The sequence below is a fragment of the Mustela lutreola genome, chromosome 7, assembly GCF_030435805.1.
Source record: "Mustela lutreola isolate mMusLut2 chromosome 7, mMusLut2.pri, whole genome shotgun sequence".
In the NCBI taxonomy this organism is placed as follows: domain Eukaryota; kingdom Metazoa; phylum Chordata; class Mammalia; order Carnivora; family Mustelidae; genus Mustela; species Mustela lutreola.
Window position 1 is genome coordinate 128,786,677 of NC_081296.1, and position 12,265 is coordinate 128,798,941.

A 12,265-nucleotide genomic window follows, 5' to 3' on the forward strand; every position below is an offset into this window, starting at 1 on the left:
ATCACCCCTCGGATGAATGGAAAAGCTTTCTTTATCATCTGGTATATACCCTCTGCCTCTAAAAGGATCCTATCTCCTTCATGAGTACCAAGCCATTCACACAGAAATAAATTCTTCATTGCATTTTGTGCTTTTCTTTATTTAGAGCTTCCTTAGGACCTATTTGGAAAAGAAAATGTCCAATTAAAAATAACTTGGGCTATCTCTTTCTTCTATTCTGTTAGGAACATATGGGCTAAATTAGCACCACCCAGCTGAAGATTAAAAGAAGCACCCCTCTCCCCATGGTATCTAAGAGTAAGATTTCTTTGTGCCTTTCTAACTCCCCACACGTATACCTCCAGACTCTTCTCGTTTTATGAGCAGAACTCTTCAGATAGTGATAAACATTTCTCTTCTTCAAATATTATTATTGCATCATTCAGCACTGCCAGAACAAAAAGCACTCAGATTAATTTTGCCAAACTACCAAAGTAATTTGTCATGTAAAAATAGAGTTATATAGTCAGGTGTTTTACAACATACTGCTAAAATTCTCATCAACTTAAAAAAAAAATGGGTTTGATGTAACTGTCAGAACTTTGGCAAAGAGTAAGTCAAAAATGGAAAAGAACACCATGGGATACACACTGTCGTGTATCCAAATAATGGATAAAAACATTCCTTCTGATCAAGAGTCACAACCTAATCATACGTTTTATAAATACAGTTCACATATGCATGTGTTTTCTGCAAGCTTCATTTAAGCAACCTTAAAATGATTAAAAATTAACCTTTACAAAGGCCTACATGTATACAAATCAGGAAAGTAAAATAAACATGCTTGCTCTTGGAACATTTAAAATTAAAACTGTCTCAGATTCGACAATTATAAAAATATAACTGAACGAAGTATGGGAAAATAAGTTGTAAAAAAAAACTGCCCCACAAAGATTTTGTGATACTCACAATGTCAAAATAAGGCCAAGCTTTGGAAAGTATGTCGGTGTTGTAATAAATCAAGTCTTTCCATTCACTGAGAAGGAGCTCAGGAGGTTTGCCCTACCGAAAAGGCAGTCCTTTGCACCAGTCTGCCTCATGTTGCAGAACCAAAATTTTAAACATCATCATATATCCTATTAATGGCTTATGTTTTTGTGAAAGGTAACTTGGACGACTCAAGTATAAATCCAGCCAAAAGGAGAAACAATGTTACTGCAGGGAACGTGGAAAGTTTCTTCCCAAAAGAGCCCCGCTGGAATCCATGTGTGATAAATTCAGTTTCCAACAACAAGCCAGCCTGTCAAGGATGGAAAGTTTGGCCCTTGTGTAGATCTTATCCTAATTACCCTTGATCCTTGAAAAGAATACTTTGTTCGAAACAGAGCAAACTCACAACAGAAGATGAGGCCCCATTAAATGAATGGAAGAAATGGTCTAGAGGGCCACCAAACAGTTGACGGCTCGGGTGATATCCCATGACATTCACAAACACCAGAGTTCCTATAGGGAAGGGCACTCTGTCTTAGTATAAGACCTAGAACTATTCTGGCACATGAAAGTCCTATGGGGATAAATGTTATCAACTTGAATAATGCATCTTTATAGGTATATAACACTGTATGATTATCGAGGTATTTTCCCACGCATTAATCTCATCTGACCCTTCAACAACCCTGTTGAACTCTGCAGAAAGGAAACTAAGTCTCCTGGAGATTAAGTAATTTGTCCAAGGTCATCAGTGTACAAAGGAGTGTGCTGACATAAGAATGCAGGTTTTCTTTATATAAGCACATATTTTCTTTCCTCCAAAACAACCTCCCTACCGTTCACTCCCCACCCACAGTTAAGGTCCCAAGTCACCAGACCTACATCATAAAATTATACTCATCCATAACAGGAAAAACTTGTACCTACTATAATGGTGGAGAGACAATGAAATGTTATTTTTTATAATTACACATTTAGGTGATTGAAATAACTACTACTATTTTAAATGAGAAATCATTTCAGATAAGTTGGTAAAGGGAAAAACTTATAAACTGCATCTGGAGAATTCAAACATCTATGTGATTGAATGTAATGTTCATCCTTTTGTGCAATGCCAAATGGTCTGAGGGAGAACTCGGTGCAGCCATGGGTAACCTTCAACTTGTTTGGCTCCAGTCACCCCATATAGGCCAGGCTAATAGGGTTTTCTCGGACCAACTCACAGAAACGATTGTGAGCCATAAAATCCTGCATGCGAGAAATAGGAAAGGTAAGAGTGGAGGCGGTCAAGACTAGGTATGAATGAGTTTCATCCCTTGGGCCTAGAGAGAATTTCCTGGCACCTGTATGGCAAATGCTTAACCAGTCTATTTCCATGACCTTCATATCCTCTTTATCTCTGAGATATTATAATTCCCTGTATTCTATCTCTCTTCAAAATATTTCATTCCGAGTTCTGGAGCAAAGTGGGAGAGGGAACGATCACAGAGGCTATTTTAACACTGGATTTCATGAAAAGTGACGCCCATAGGCAGCTGGGGATAAGTGACACCAGCACATGGACCTATTTCGGGACTGATAGGAGTCTAATGTTTTCCATTCAGCTCATGACCTCTGTTGACTTCAAGGGACACTATATTTGTGAACAGACTCTGGGAGCCACTCTTCTTTCACTCCCTGTTGAGGGGGGTTTCGATATTCCAAGGACCTCACAGCCATCGATGAACTTTGAGACAGGATGGTTTTTTTGGTGGGTTTAAATCCAAAAGCCCTCAGGTTCTTAAAAGGTTCAGATGGAAGATACTTTTATCTGTGTCTTAAAAGCTCTAATAAAAAGAACTGAAATATCACACATGACCTGTGAACTGAGGGGGACAGAGGACCTTTTGCCAAGTTTCCTGCACATTCCCTTAAAAGCAACCTGGGAAGAAAGTGAGAAAAACTGCTCAGCTCTAATGAGCGCCTAATGGGTAGGGGCACCAGAGATTTATTTTGTGAATGCTTCAAAAAATGGCTGAGGTCTTTAACCACTAAACTGCCGGAAAACATGTGGTCTTATTAAGCATCAGCAGAATAACTGACCAGTGTTTGAGAATCATGAATGTGGCCTTTCTGACTTCCCAAAGTATACAAGGATATTTTCTTTGACTTTCTCTTCTTGCAGATCCATAAAAACGACACTGCTTTGTTCAGGAGACCCGGGACACATGGTGCTGCCTGCTTCTGCAGACACACATCCCACATTAAATTAAGTTAGAGGTGGTATTTGAAAAATAAATAAATAACGGAGTTCCAATTCACTGCAAATGGTACAGGAGGCCCGTAAGTGGGAAGCCTACAAGAAAAGGACTTCTTTTAGAAAGATGTTTTACAGGACTTTTTCTGCATCATTAACTCTTCTGGAATCCTGAATATAACATGATGAATTTCCCTAAAAAAAGTAGCTACTGTTTAATTTTGAATCACTTCAAAGAGCCTCAGTAGAAGGAATCAAAGAAAACCAAAAAGACCACTAGATGTGAAACTCGCCAAGAAAAAAAAAAAAAGAAGAAGTTTCTAAAAGATTTTGACCATGTACTGAAAATACCACTGATTATTTTGCTAATACAGTATTTTACTGTTCCATGCGGCTGAAATAAGTCTCTGTATTCATTGGAACGCAGGATATTTTTATTACAATATTTGTGTCATAGCTCTTTAAAAAGAAACATATTTAAAACCTTGAAAAGAATCTCTGTCTTAAAATGGTTCTTGATGTGTAGGTGAGTACGTGTGTTTTACTATAAACAGATACTTAATGGGAGTTTATTTTGCTAAAAAGAGTAAAAAAAAAAAAATACTGGTAGTCTTAGTTCTATCCCCAACACATAGTTCTAGAAAAAAAAAAAAAACTAATTTTTAAAAACTAAAGCAATTTGGAAGGTGGAGAAAGGAAAGAAAGTTGGCTGGGGTATTATAATGGTTGCCTGATAATCACCATCATCATCATCATCATTGGTCTTTAAAAATGTCTTTTACATAAAACCTGCCTAAGGGAAAAGAAAGAAAACCTCCTAAAAATTCCACATCCCTGAACACCACTACATCAAAAACCATCTGGAAAATGTCAGATAATGGTATCCACCCACCTAAGAAATTCAGCAAACTTTGTCTTCAATTACCATTTAGAATAATCAACTCAAATTGAAATTTCAATTTGAAAACCCTCAGAAGACAAAGCTGGGATTAGGAATCAGATTTTAAAAGTCTCCTTAAAAGACCATCTGTTTAAGACACATCCCACCTCGTCCTTGATCTGTACCACAAGTTCACAGCAGAAGCACAGCTGAATTTAAAGACACATACACACGGCTGCTATGAAGTCTAGTTATCACATGTATGTTCTGAGCTTGTCTCAAGTTTCTCTTGTTATGTAAGCACTTAGGGGCAATAAAATTTCACTCACATTCAGCAGCATTGTGAGTCTCAAAACATTAGTCTACCTGACTGTACAATCCTTTTACTGGCAGTGGATAGCCCTGGTATTTTATTTATATTGATCATATTGTCAATGCTATATGGAATAACCATTTAGTAGCCTATTAGCCTGTAACATTTTGTTACTGTTTTTAAATATCATTACCCATTCTGAACTCCATATTAGAAAAATCAGCTTGGAAAATCTAAATATTCAGAAAGAACTACAGAGCTTTGGGGGTCCCCCCCCCCACATAATTTGCAGACTGATGAGAAGAAAGGAAAACAATGAGTATCCACTTCTCACAGATAGAGGTCACTAATGGACTGAATTTGAATCACTGTGGCAGAAACCACAAAGTTATTAAAGTAATCTAGTGAAAAGTGAACTTGAATTACAATTAAAGTAAAAATACCAAAAGATGATTTTTCAGAAAGGTCTGACCTGAATAGAAACAAAGTTGCATCACCTGGCTCTAAACAATCTTGTTTAGAGCTGTCTTCTAAAACCAGTGAGCAAAACTGAGAGCACACTATCCTTTGCTGTTTTTTAACTTCAGTCACTTCTGATTGCAGAAGCAGCAATTCTTCCTTGTAGGCTACAAGACTGAAGAGTCAAGCTAGATCAGATGTTCACCCTGAGTCTCTACAGAATAAGGTTTCTGGACATACATACTTGAGCCTTTCTTGAAACCACAGCTTCAGACTGGGAAGATATAAGGTTGCTTCAGGGAGATATGTCTAAATCCTAAATCAAACTCTCCAGCAGGCCAGAATATAAATGTAACAGGCATCAGAGGAGGTTCAAATTAGATCCAGCCGGTCAAAGTCAAACTGGGATAAGATCACATCATCTGAAACCTAGCATTCAGGGGAAAAACCATGACTGCCTAGGGGACCTCAAGACAGCCCAGCATGGTGTCATTTGGGAATCTACTTTCTTCTGTTAAAAGCATCTCCTGGAATTTCTAAAACTGCAATGAAACTACTGAAGTTTTAAGACATGGGCATCTTGTTTAAAATCAGCATTCTTTCCATGCTAGGTTTGTAATAGGTTCTGCTACTAGGCTAGTCCACTTCTTACAATTTCTTGTACCTACTGGCAGAGACATGGAATAATGCTTGAAATTTCATCTTCCAACCTCCTCCACTCCGATATTTGCAACTCAGCATGACAGTATGAGGCTGAACCTCCATCAGTGATTATTAAAAATTCTTAAATGGTTTAACCCTATCCTGTTTGGGGCTTTTGAGGAGGGAAGGAAGAAAAGTTGTATTTGGAGGAGCAATAACATCATGGGGAAATAAGCAACTTTTCATGGAATGTGTATTTCCCAAAGGTAGGTTTATTCTCTTCTAATATGGCCTGTCGGTATTCTGTATCTGGTGCATACTGCTTAGCTAAAAAAAAAAAAAAAAAACAGTCCAGTTCTAACATTTTAGATACTGACCTAAAATTTTACATTCATACAGCAACAACCCATATACCTCCCTGGGCAAATGCCAACCTGCATTCTCTTACCCCAAATTATTGGGGGATCCTCTCACTGGAGAATTGGGAAGGTCATATCACTTAAATACACAGACAATATGGGTTCCTATATGGAAGCTAGCCTACATATTAGCTTTTGGCTAGGAGAAGTTAGATGTAATAAATTTAACAATAAGCCTGTGTGAGCAAGGGGACATGCCCCAAAGCTCCCTGAAACCCTGTGTGATTTAAGAGCCTCCCAGCTGAGTGGTAAGCAATAGCTCCCATTTAGATGGGGCTTTGCATAGAGCAAATGCAGCATGTGAAGAAATCTAATCAGCACCTTGCACTCTTGCGCGAGCATTTACACGGATTTGTGCCCTGCACTCGATTAGCTTACTGCAAGCTTTACAAGAGATCTCCTCCACTAAAATTAATCAAAAGCTCTTGGAGACTGCTTTCCATTTACAGGAGAAGTCAAGATGAGCTTCCAGGTGAATAAATAATGATCATACTAATGATGGCAGCAGCAGCAAATGCTGAGCTGCTCTGAAACTCAGCTGGGGGAAAGGGGATGGTGGGGAGTTGGGGCTGGAATATTTCTGTAGCTCTCTGAGGGAAAAGCAGGAGCTATTTTCTCAGTTAACCTAAGTAAGGCTGCTGTTTGGGAAAGGTGACCATATTTTCTCTCCACTGCCCCTGGCCCCAAGTGCACCCAGGAGACCACTGTCTCCCCCCATACCACCGTGTATCAGGCCACTGAGGAACAACATGCCTCTCCACAACACCCACAACACCCACACACACACACACACGCGCGCGCGCGCGCGCGCTTACGCACACACACACACACACACACACACACACACACGGTAAAAAAAAAAAAAAATCACGGTAAATTCACGTCGCCAAAGGCTAATGCGTTTCATCTCATACTGTAATAAATACGAGACTTCTAAAGTTTTTATTTTATGACGCCAGAAGGTGAATGGAAGGAGGGAGGAAGGGAAAGTCTCCGGGGATGTCAAAGTGGGAAAAGGAAAATTTTCCCTTTATTTGATATTCTTCTCTCTCTCTCTCTCTCTCTCTCTTACACACACACACACACACACACACGCGCGCGCGCGCACACACACACACACATTTGCTTTGCTTTCCTGCACCAGCTAAATAAGGTGGGCTTCTATCATTTTTAAAAGATGCTAAACTAAACAGGGCTGAGAGAGTGAGAGGGTGAAGGTGAGGGGGGTGGGGGGAGGGAGTGAAATCTATGCACCATTTCCCCGGGTTGGAGAATACTAAAAGCCCCTGAATCCACCTTCTCAGTTTCCGAGGAGCTACAAGATGAGGCTCCAGCTGGGGCCGAGGTTTCTTACCCATCCCAGAGGGGCCTCACCTCCCCGCACAGCTGCCCACCGAGGGCACAGAAGCGCCGCGGGCCCCTCGAACCTGACTGTAGATCTCCCCGCGCTGGGTGCCCATCCCCGGGATCTTGAACTTCGCCTCCCTCTTACTTTGACTCAGATCTGCCGAGCGTCAGGAAAGGCGCTGGGAAGAAGCAGGAGCTCCGCGGCGGGGCAAGGAAGGAGAGGGTTGGGGGTGCGCGTTACCTGCGAAGGTTCTCGAGGTCTTCTTCCAGCCTCGGTGGTAATCTCGCTCAGCGCCGCGTCCTCCCCCAGATCCAAACTTTTGCTAGGTCCTCCGGGTGGCGGCAGCGGCGACGGTGGCGGGTGCTGAAGCCCAGCCTTGTCTCCCGCAGCGTCGGGGCGCGGGGGTGCGGAGGCCGGAGCCTCAGAGCGGCGCGCGCCTCCCCGCAGCCTGCCGGAGCCCGGGCGCCCGGCTCGCCTAGCTCGCTCTCGCCTTTCTCCTCTACGGAGCCGCGGCATCGTCTTCCCCCGTCCTCCGCCACCTCCGCCTCCAGGGCTCGGGCATGCCACTTTCTCTCGGCTCCGGCCGCCGCGGCCCCCGCCTCCTTTCCTCCTCAGCCTCCCCCTCTCCGCCTAGACCAAGCCACGAGTTCCGAAAGAAGCAGAGAGAGCGGGGAAGGCAGCGGAAAGAGGCCCCGCAGCGCCGGAGCTCCTCAGAGACCGGAGGACCTCGGGGGTCAGCCGGAGAGCCGGGTGGGCGCGCCGCGGGCGCTTAAGAACCCACCGCGCGGAGCCCGGAGCAGGGCGCTGCGCGGGGCTGCGCGGGGGCGGGCGCGGGGCTCGCTCCAAGTGCTGCGCCGGCGGGGCGTGGGTCCCGAGGCTGCTCCGACCTCACTGCTGCCTCGATCGGTTGCGGCGGGGCTAATGTAGACGCCGCGGCCCCCACCCCCACCCCTCCTGACACCCCCGGGAGATGTTTACAGTAATGAATTCGCGGGATCGCCTGCGCCGCTCCCGCGCTCCTCCTCTCACTCTGTCCCTCGCGCTCCGGCGCGCTCCCCTCCTCGAGCCCTCTCTCTCTGCCCCCTCCTTTACTTCCTCCCTTTCGGAGTCCCTCCCACATTTCTGGTTTAAAGAATGCTTGGGAGGCGCGGCTGCAACCCTAAGCTTTCCAAGAGGCAAAGTCGGTCTCGGTTTTTAACCCTCTCCTCCCCAAAGAGAGTTGCAGAGTGCCTGGACCAACACCATGGATGCCACCCTGACCGAGCACGCCTTCTCGCTCTAGCCAGCCCTATCCCACCCCCAACTCTTAGGGAGAATGCCACCGTCTGAGCTCTGAAAGTCGATTTCCCCCATGCCCTCCAAGCCAGAGGATCTATTACTTAGACAGTGAGAAATAATCGAAACGTGAGATTAGATGGTAAAAAATATAACAAGTCTCTCAACCAAGATGGCGTTATTTCAAATGAAGGCAACCCTGATGATGTGCTCCCCCACCCCCACCCATCATCAGTTAACTCCCTTATCCCGGACCTTATTAAATAACTCTAATTGGGAAAATAATCGGAAGTTTAGTATGATTATCTTGAATACCTGTTTTCTCCCCTCACTCTAGCTGCTGGAAAAAAAAAAAAATGATTGTTCACTTTCCCCATACATTACAACGGACAACTAAATTCAGCCTCAAAGATTCAGGAAACAGACTTAGCAAAAGGAGCCTGATTTGTATACGGGCAACGTATCCACTTCGCAATCTCTTTGCAAAGGTTGAAGAGTAATGTAAGAAAACCAGGTGCGCGTCTCTTTCTTGGAAAACATATTTTAAAAGGTTCTGTTTTATTCCTCTCATCTCATTGTCGCTCCTCCTGCCTCCAGTAAGTTGCTGTCATTTTTTAACAAGTCTGTGGAGAGGCTGAATGTGAACAGAAGAGGGAGAGCGAGCTCGCGCCAAGCTCCAAGCAGCACCAGAGACGCGCCGTCGGTGGAGAGAAGCACAGATCGAGCTTGAAACTAGCTCAGGACCAACTCCCTAGGGATCCGCGGGGCTGTCTCAGACGAAAGGTTGGGCAGGGGCGGTGGCCTCGACTGACTCAGGAGGATTTCCCCGTCTTCAGTTCAAAGTCTGAGTCACTTGGCGCCACTTTCCCAATTGTTTTTATTTCCTTCTCATCCCTGTTGTGTCTACCGCCTTCACTTATTTGAGTGCCTTAGTTGTGTTAAGGGGACTTGCAGAAACGCCCCATTTGCCTCCCAAGCACAAGCCACGCATGGATCCACCCAGACGCACGGCCGAGACGCACGCTGGCACACGCTCTCTCAGGCGCGCACACACGCACACACGACCTGGGTTTGGGCCCAAGGGTCGCTGTTACTGTTGCATTATGCAGTGGTGAGGAAAATACTTTGATTTACATCTACATAACCACTCTTCTCCCCAAACTCAGTGTGTGACTAACAAATACCCTGAAGAGGAGGGGGCACGGCGGGGGTAGTTAATTGGACCAGGACAGTGAGTGCCATCTTGCTGGGAGGTTCCAGGAGCAAAGCGCCAGCGTCGACTGCCGCGGTGGCCTCCACCTCCACCTCCAACAGCAGCTGCCGCTGGCTTGAGCCCCACGCGATCCAGGAGTTTCCTTGGCATCGCTGGGGGTCCAGACGGCCCCAGTCACCCTCTTTCCCGATCCTTAATTTCCTTAGTTAATGCCCCGACCTCAACTGACAACCTTGATCTTGGGCCTGATTAGAAATGAGAAGTGACCGCGCCGGCGCTGAAGGTATGGAGACAAACCCGGGACTGGTCAGCGCGGCAGAGGGATCTTTGCAAGCGACTCCGAGCCCGCGCGGGGACACGGTGGCAGCTGGCCAGGCTCTGCTCCCTACTTCCTGGCCGCCCCCGGCCCCCCGCACGCAGCGCCAGTGGGGGGCCCGGCACTTTCCACCCCCTCGCCGCCTTCCACGCAAGAGGCTCAAACAAGGCAACGGGAGTTCAGCCTGGTGCGCTGCCTGCGCCTTCATCACCCACGCTGGCGCGGCGGGAAAGACGCTCCGGCCACAGCTCGGTGCCCGGCCACTGAAGACCCGCAGAGCTGAAGACTTGGTTTTGGTAAAAAGAGTAACCCTCTCCCCAACTCGAAGGAAAATGCACTGGCATCCTTCTTAGCCACGAATCAATCCCGGATTGCGGGCGGGGCGGGGCGGGGGGCGGGCCGGCTGGTGGCTTTAGATGTAACCGCTTGATTACATCGGCGACATTATCAGCAGACGGAGTGGGCGCGGGGGTGGAGGAGTAAGGGGTGTTACTCCTAGAAGTTATCATATTCATCCTGGGAAAGTGAGACGCTGGATTACAGCAAGCTTAATGGTTCTAGAACAGCGATTTGGGATCTATCCTCCCAGCACACTGACAAATGTGTGTTTTGACCCAGAGCTCAGTTACAAAACTCTTTCCAGGAGACGAATTCTACCTGCAAATAGACCTCCCTAAAGTCGGGGGGAGATTTAAGCAGCTATGCTCTTTCTGGAGGCAAGAAAAAAAGCTAAAAACATCCCATCCCGTTGACCACCCTACGCTGGTTCAAAAAATATATATTATCTTCCCCCCAACCGCGTAGCAGCAGCCCCGGCGGTTACTGGAAAGTCCACCTGGCACCTCTGTCCCTTTACCTGGCGGCCGCCGTGTCTCCTCGCAGTGGGCTCATCCGAATCCGACCGGGTCGGGGAGGTGGAAAGGGAAGAAGCTGGCGCGGCAGCAGCGGGGCTCCCGGGGCATGGTATTGTTTTAGGGGTCACCGCCAAGGTCCCTCCTGCCCATCGTTGAAAACGGTCAACCTGATCCCGGGTCTGGATGGACACCGCGGCAGGCGCAGTGCTGCCGCCTCGCAGCTACTAGACACCCGGAACCGAGGGTGAAAGACGCACCCCGGGCGGAAGCAGCGCAGCGCCTAGGCGCGGAGACTGTGGCCACTGATGTTATCTCTGAGCGCTCGTTCTTCTGCGGTGACAATGGAAGATGACAAACTCGCCAAGTGACAGCGACAGGTTTCCAACGTACAACTAACTACAAGGTACCCAGCCCGAGACTGTATGCTGCTTCCCCCCGCCCCCTTCTCTCCCTCCTACTGGGGAGGGAACTAATTTAACCCTGTGTGCGTCCTATTCTCCCTGGAGAAGCTGGAATCGACTCGGAAACCGCAAGCGGCGGCTCCCGGGGCAAGAGCTTTGTTCACGTGCGTTTCCAGTGGGTGTGTTGCTGTCTGGGGGCATTCGCGTGGCAAGACGCCAGTGGCAGGCTTCCAGCGCCAGACTCCGGCATGGGAAGGAGACCTAGCGTTTCATCCGGACCAGACCCAGCCCTCGGAATCTATTTTTTGCCTCCAGTTACCCGATTTATTGAAGTTGCCAGCAAAGTTGGGTTTTATTCCTTTATTTCTTCCTCTCTCCCGCCCCCCGTATTATTTCCTTTCCTAGCGATGCTTTGAAGAAGTGGAACTCTCCCCTCATTCTAATTCTAGCTTATAACTGTTTTGCGTGTGCGAGACGAATGGTGGAGGGTACCCACCCACCCACGCAAAATTTAAATGAAACCGCAGGGAAAGCTGTCTCCCACCAACTCAGTGTGGGCAATGGCAAATGACCACATATTCAAATAAGACCAAGACGCCCGGAAGATGAAGCGGAGGGTTTGGGGGAGTTAGAGCTGGGCGAATAGGGAGATGGAAGGGAGAGAGAATGTGCCTTAGAATGGAATAAGCAGGGGAAACACAGACAAGAATGATGATGCAGAAAATATACCTGAGTCCCAACACTGAAAACAGCAGGTCAGCTTTAAGTGTCTAGATTTTGATGGGCAATATTTCCCCGGCTCCTTGGAAGCAGAATGAATGAATGAATGAAAGAATGAATGAATGAACGAATGAATTTGGGAATTTGTTTTGTTGTTGTTGTTGTTTTTTAATGAAAGGGAGAAATATGTGAGCTCAGCCCTGGCAACCCAGATGCTTTG

At 46.6% G+C, this 12,265-nt stretch overlaps 1 protein-coding gene across 2 annotated transcripts in view; it reads right to left on the reverse strand.

Moving 5' to 3' along the window:
- FLRT2 (fibronectin leucine rich transmembrane protein 2) overlaps positions 1-11,439 on the reverse strand; it is a 100,499-nt gene extending 89,060 nt beyond the window's left edge. The window contains exon 1 of one of the 2 annotated variants that reach the window (XM_059182618.1): positions 10,927-11,439. The gene's annotated coding sequence lies outside the window, so the exon portion shown is untranslated. Of the gene's footprint in view, positions 1-7,506; positions 7,849-10,926 lie in introns of those variants that run through there. The other variant, XM_059182616.1, reaches the window with a different exon arrangement.
- Between the last annotated feature and the right edge of the window lie 826 nt (positions 11,440-12,265).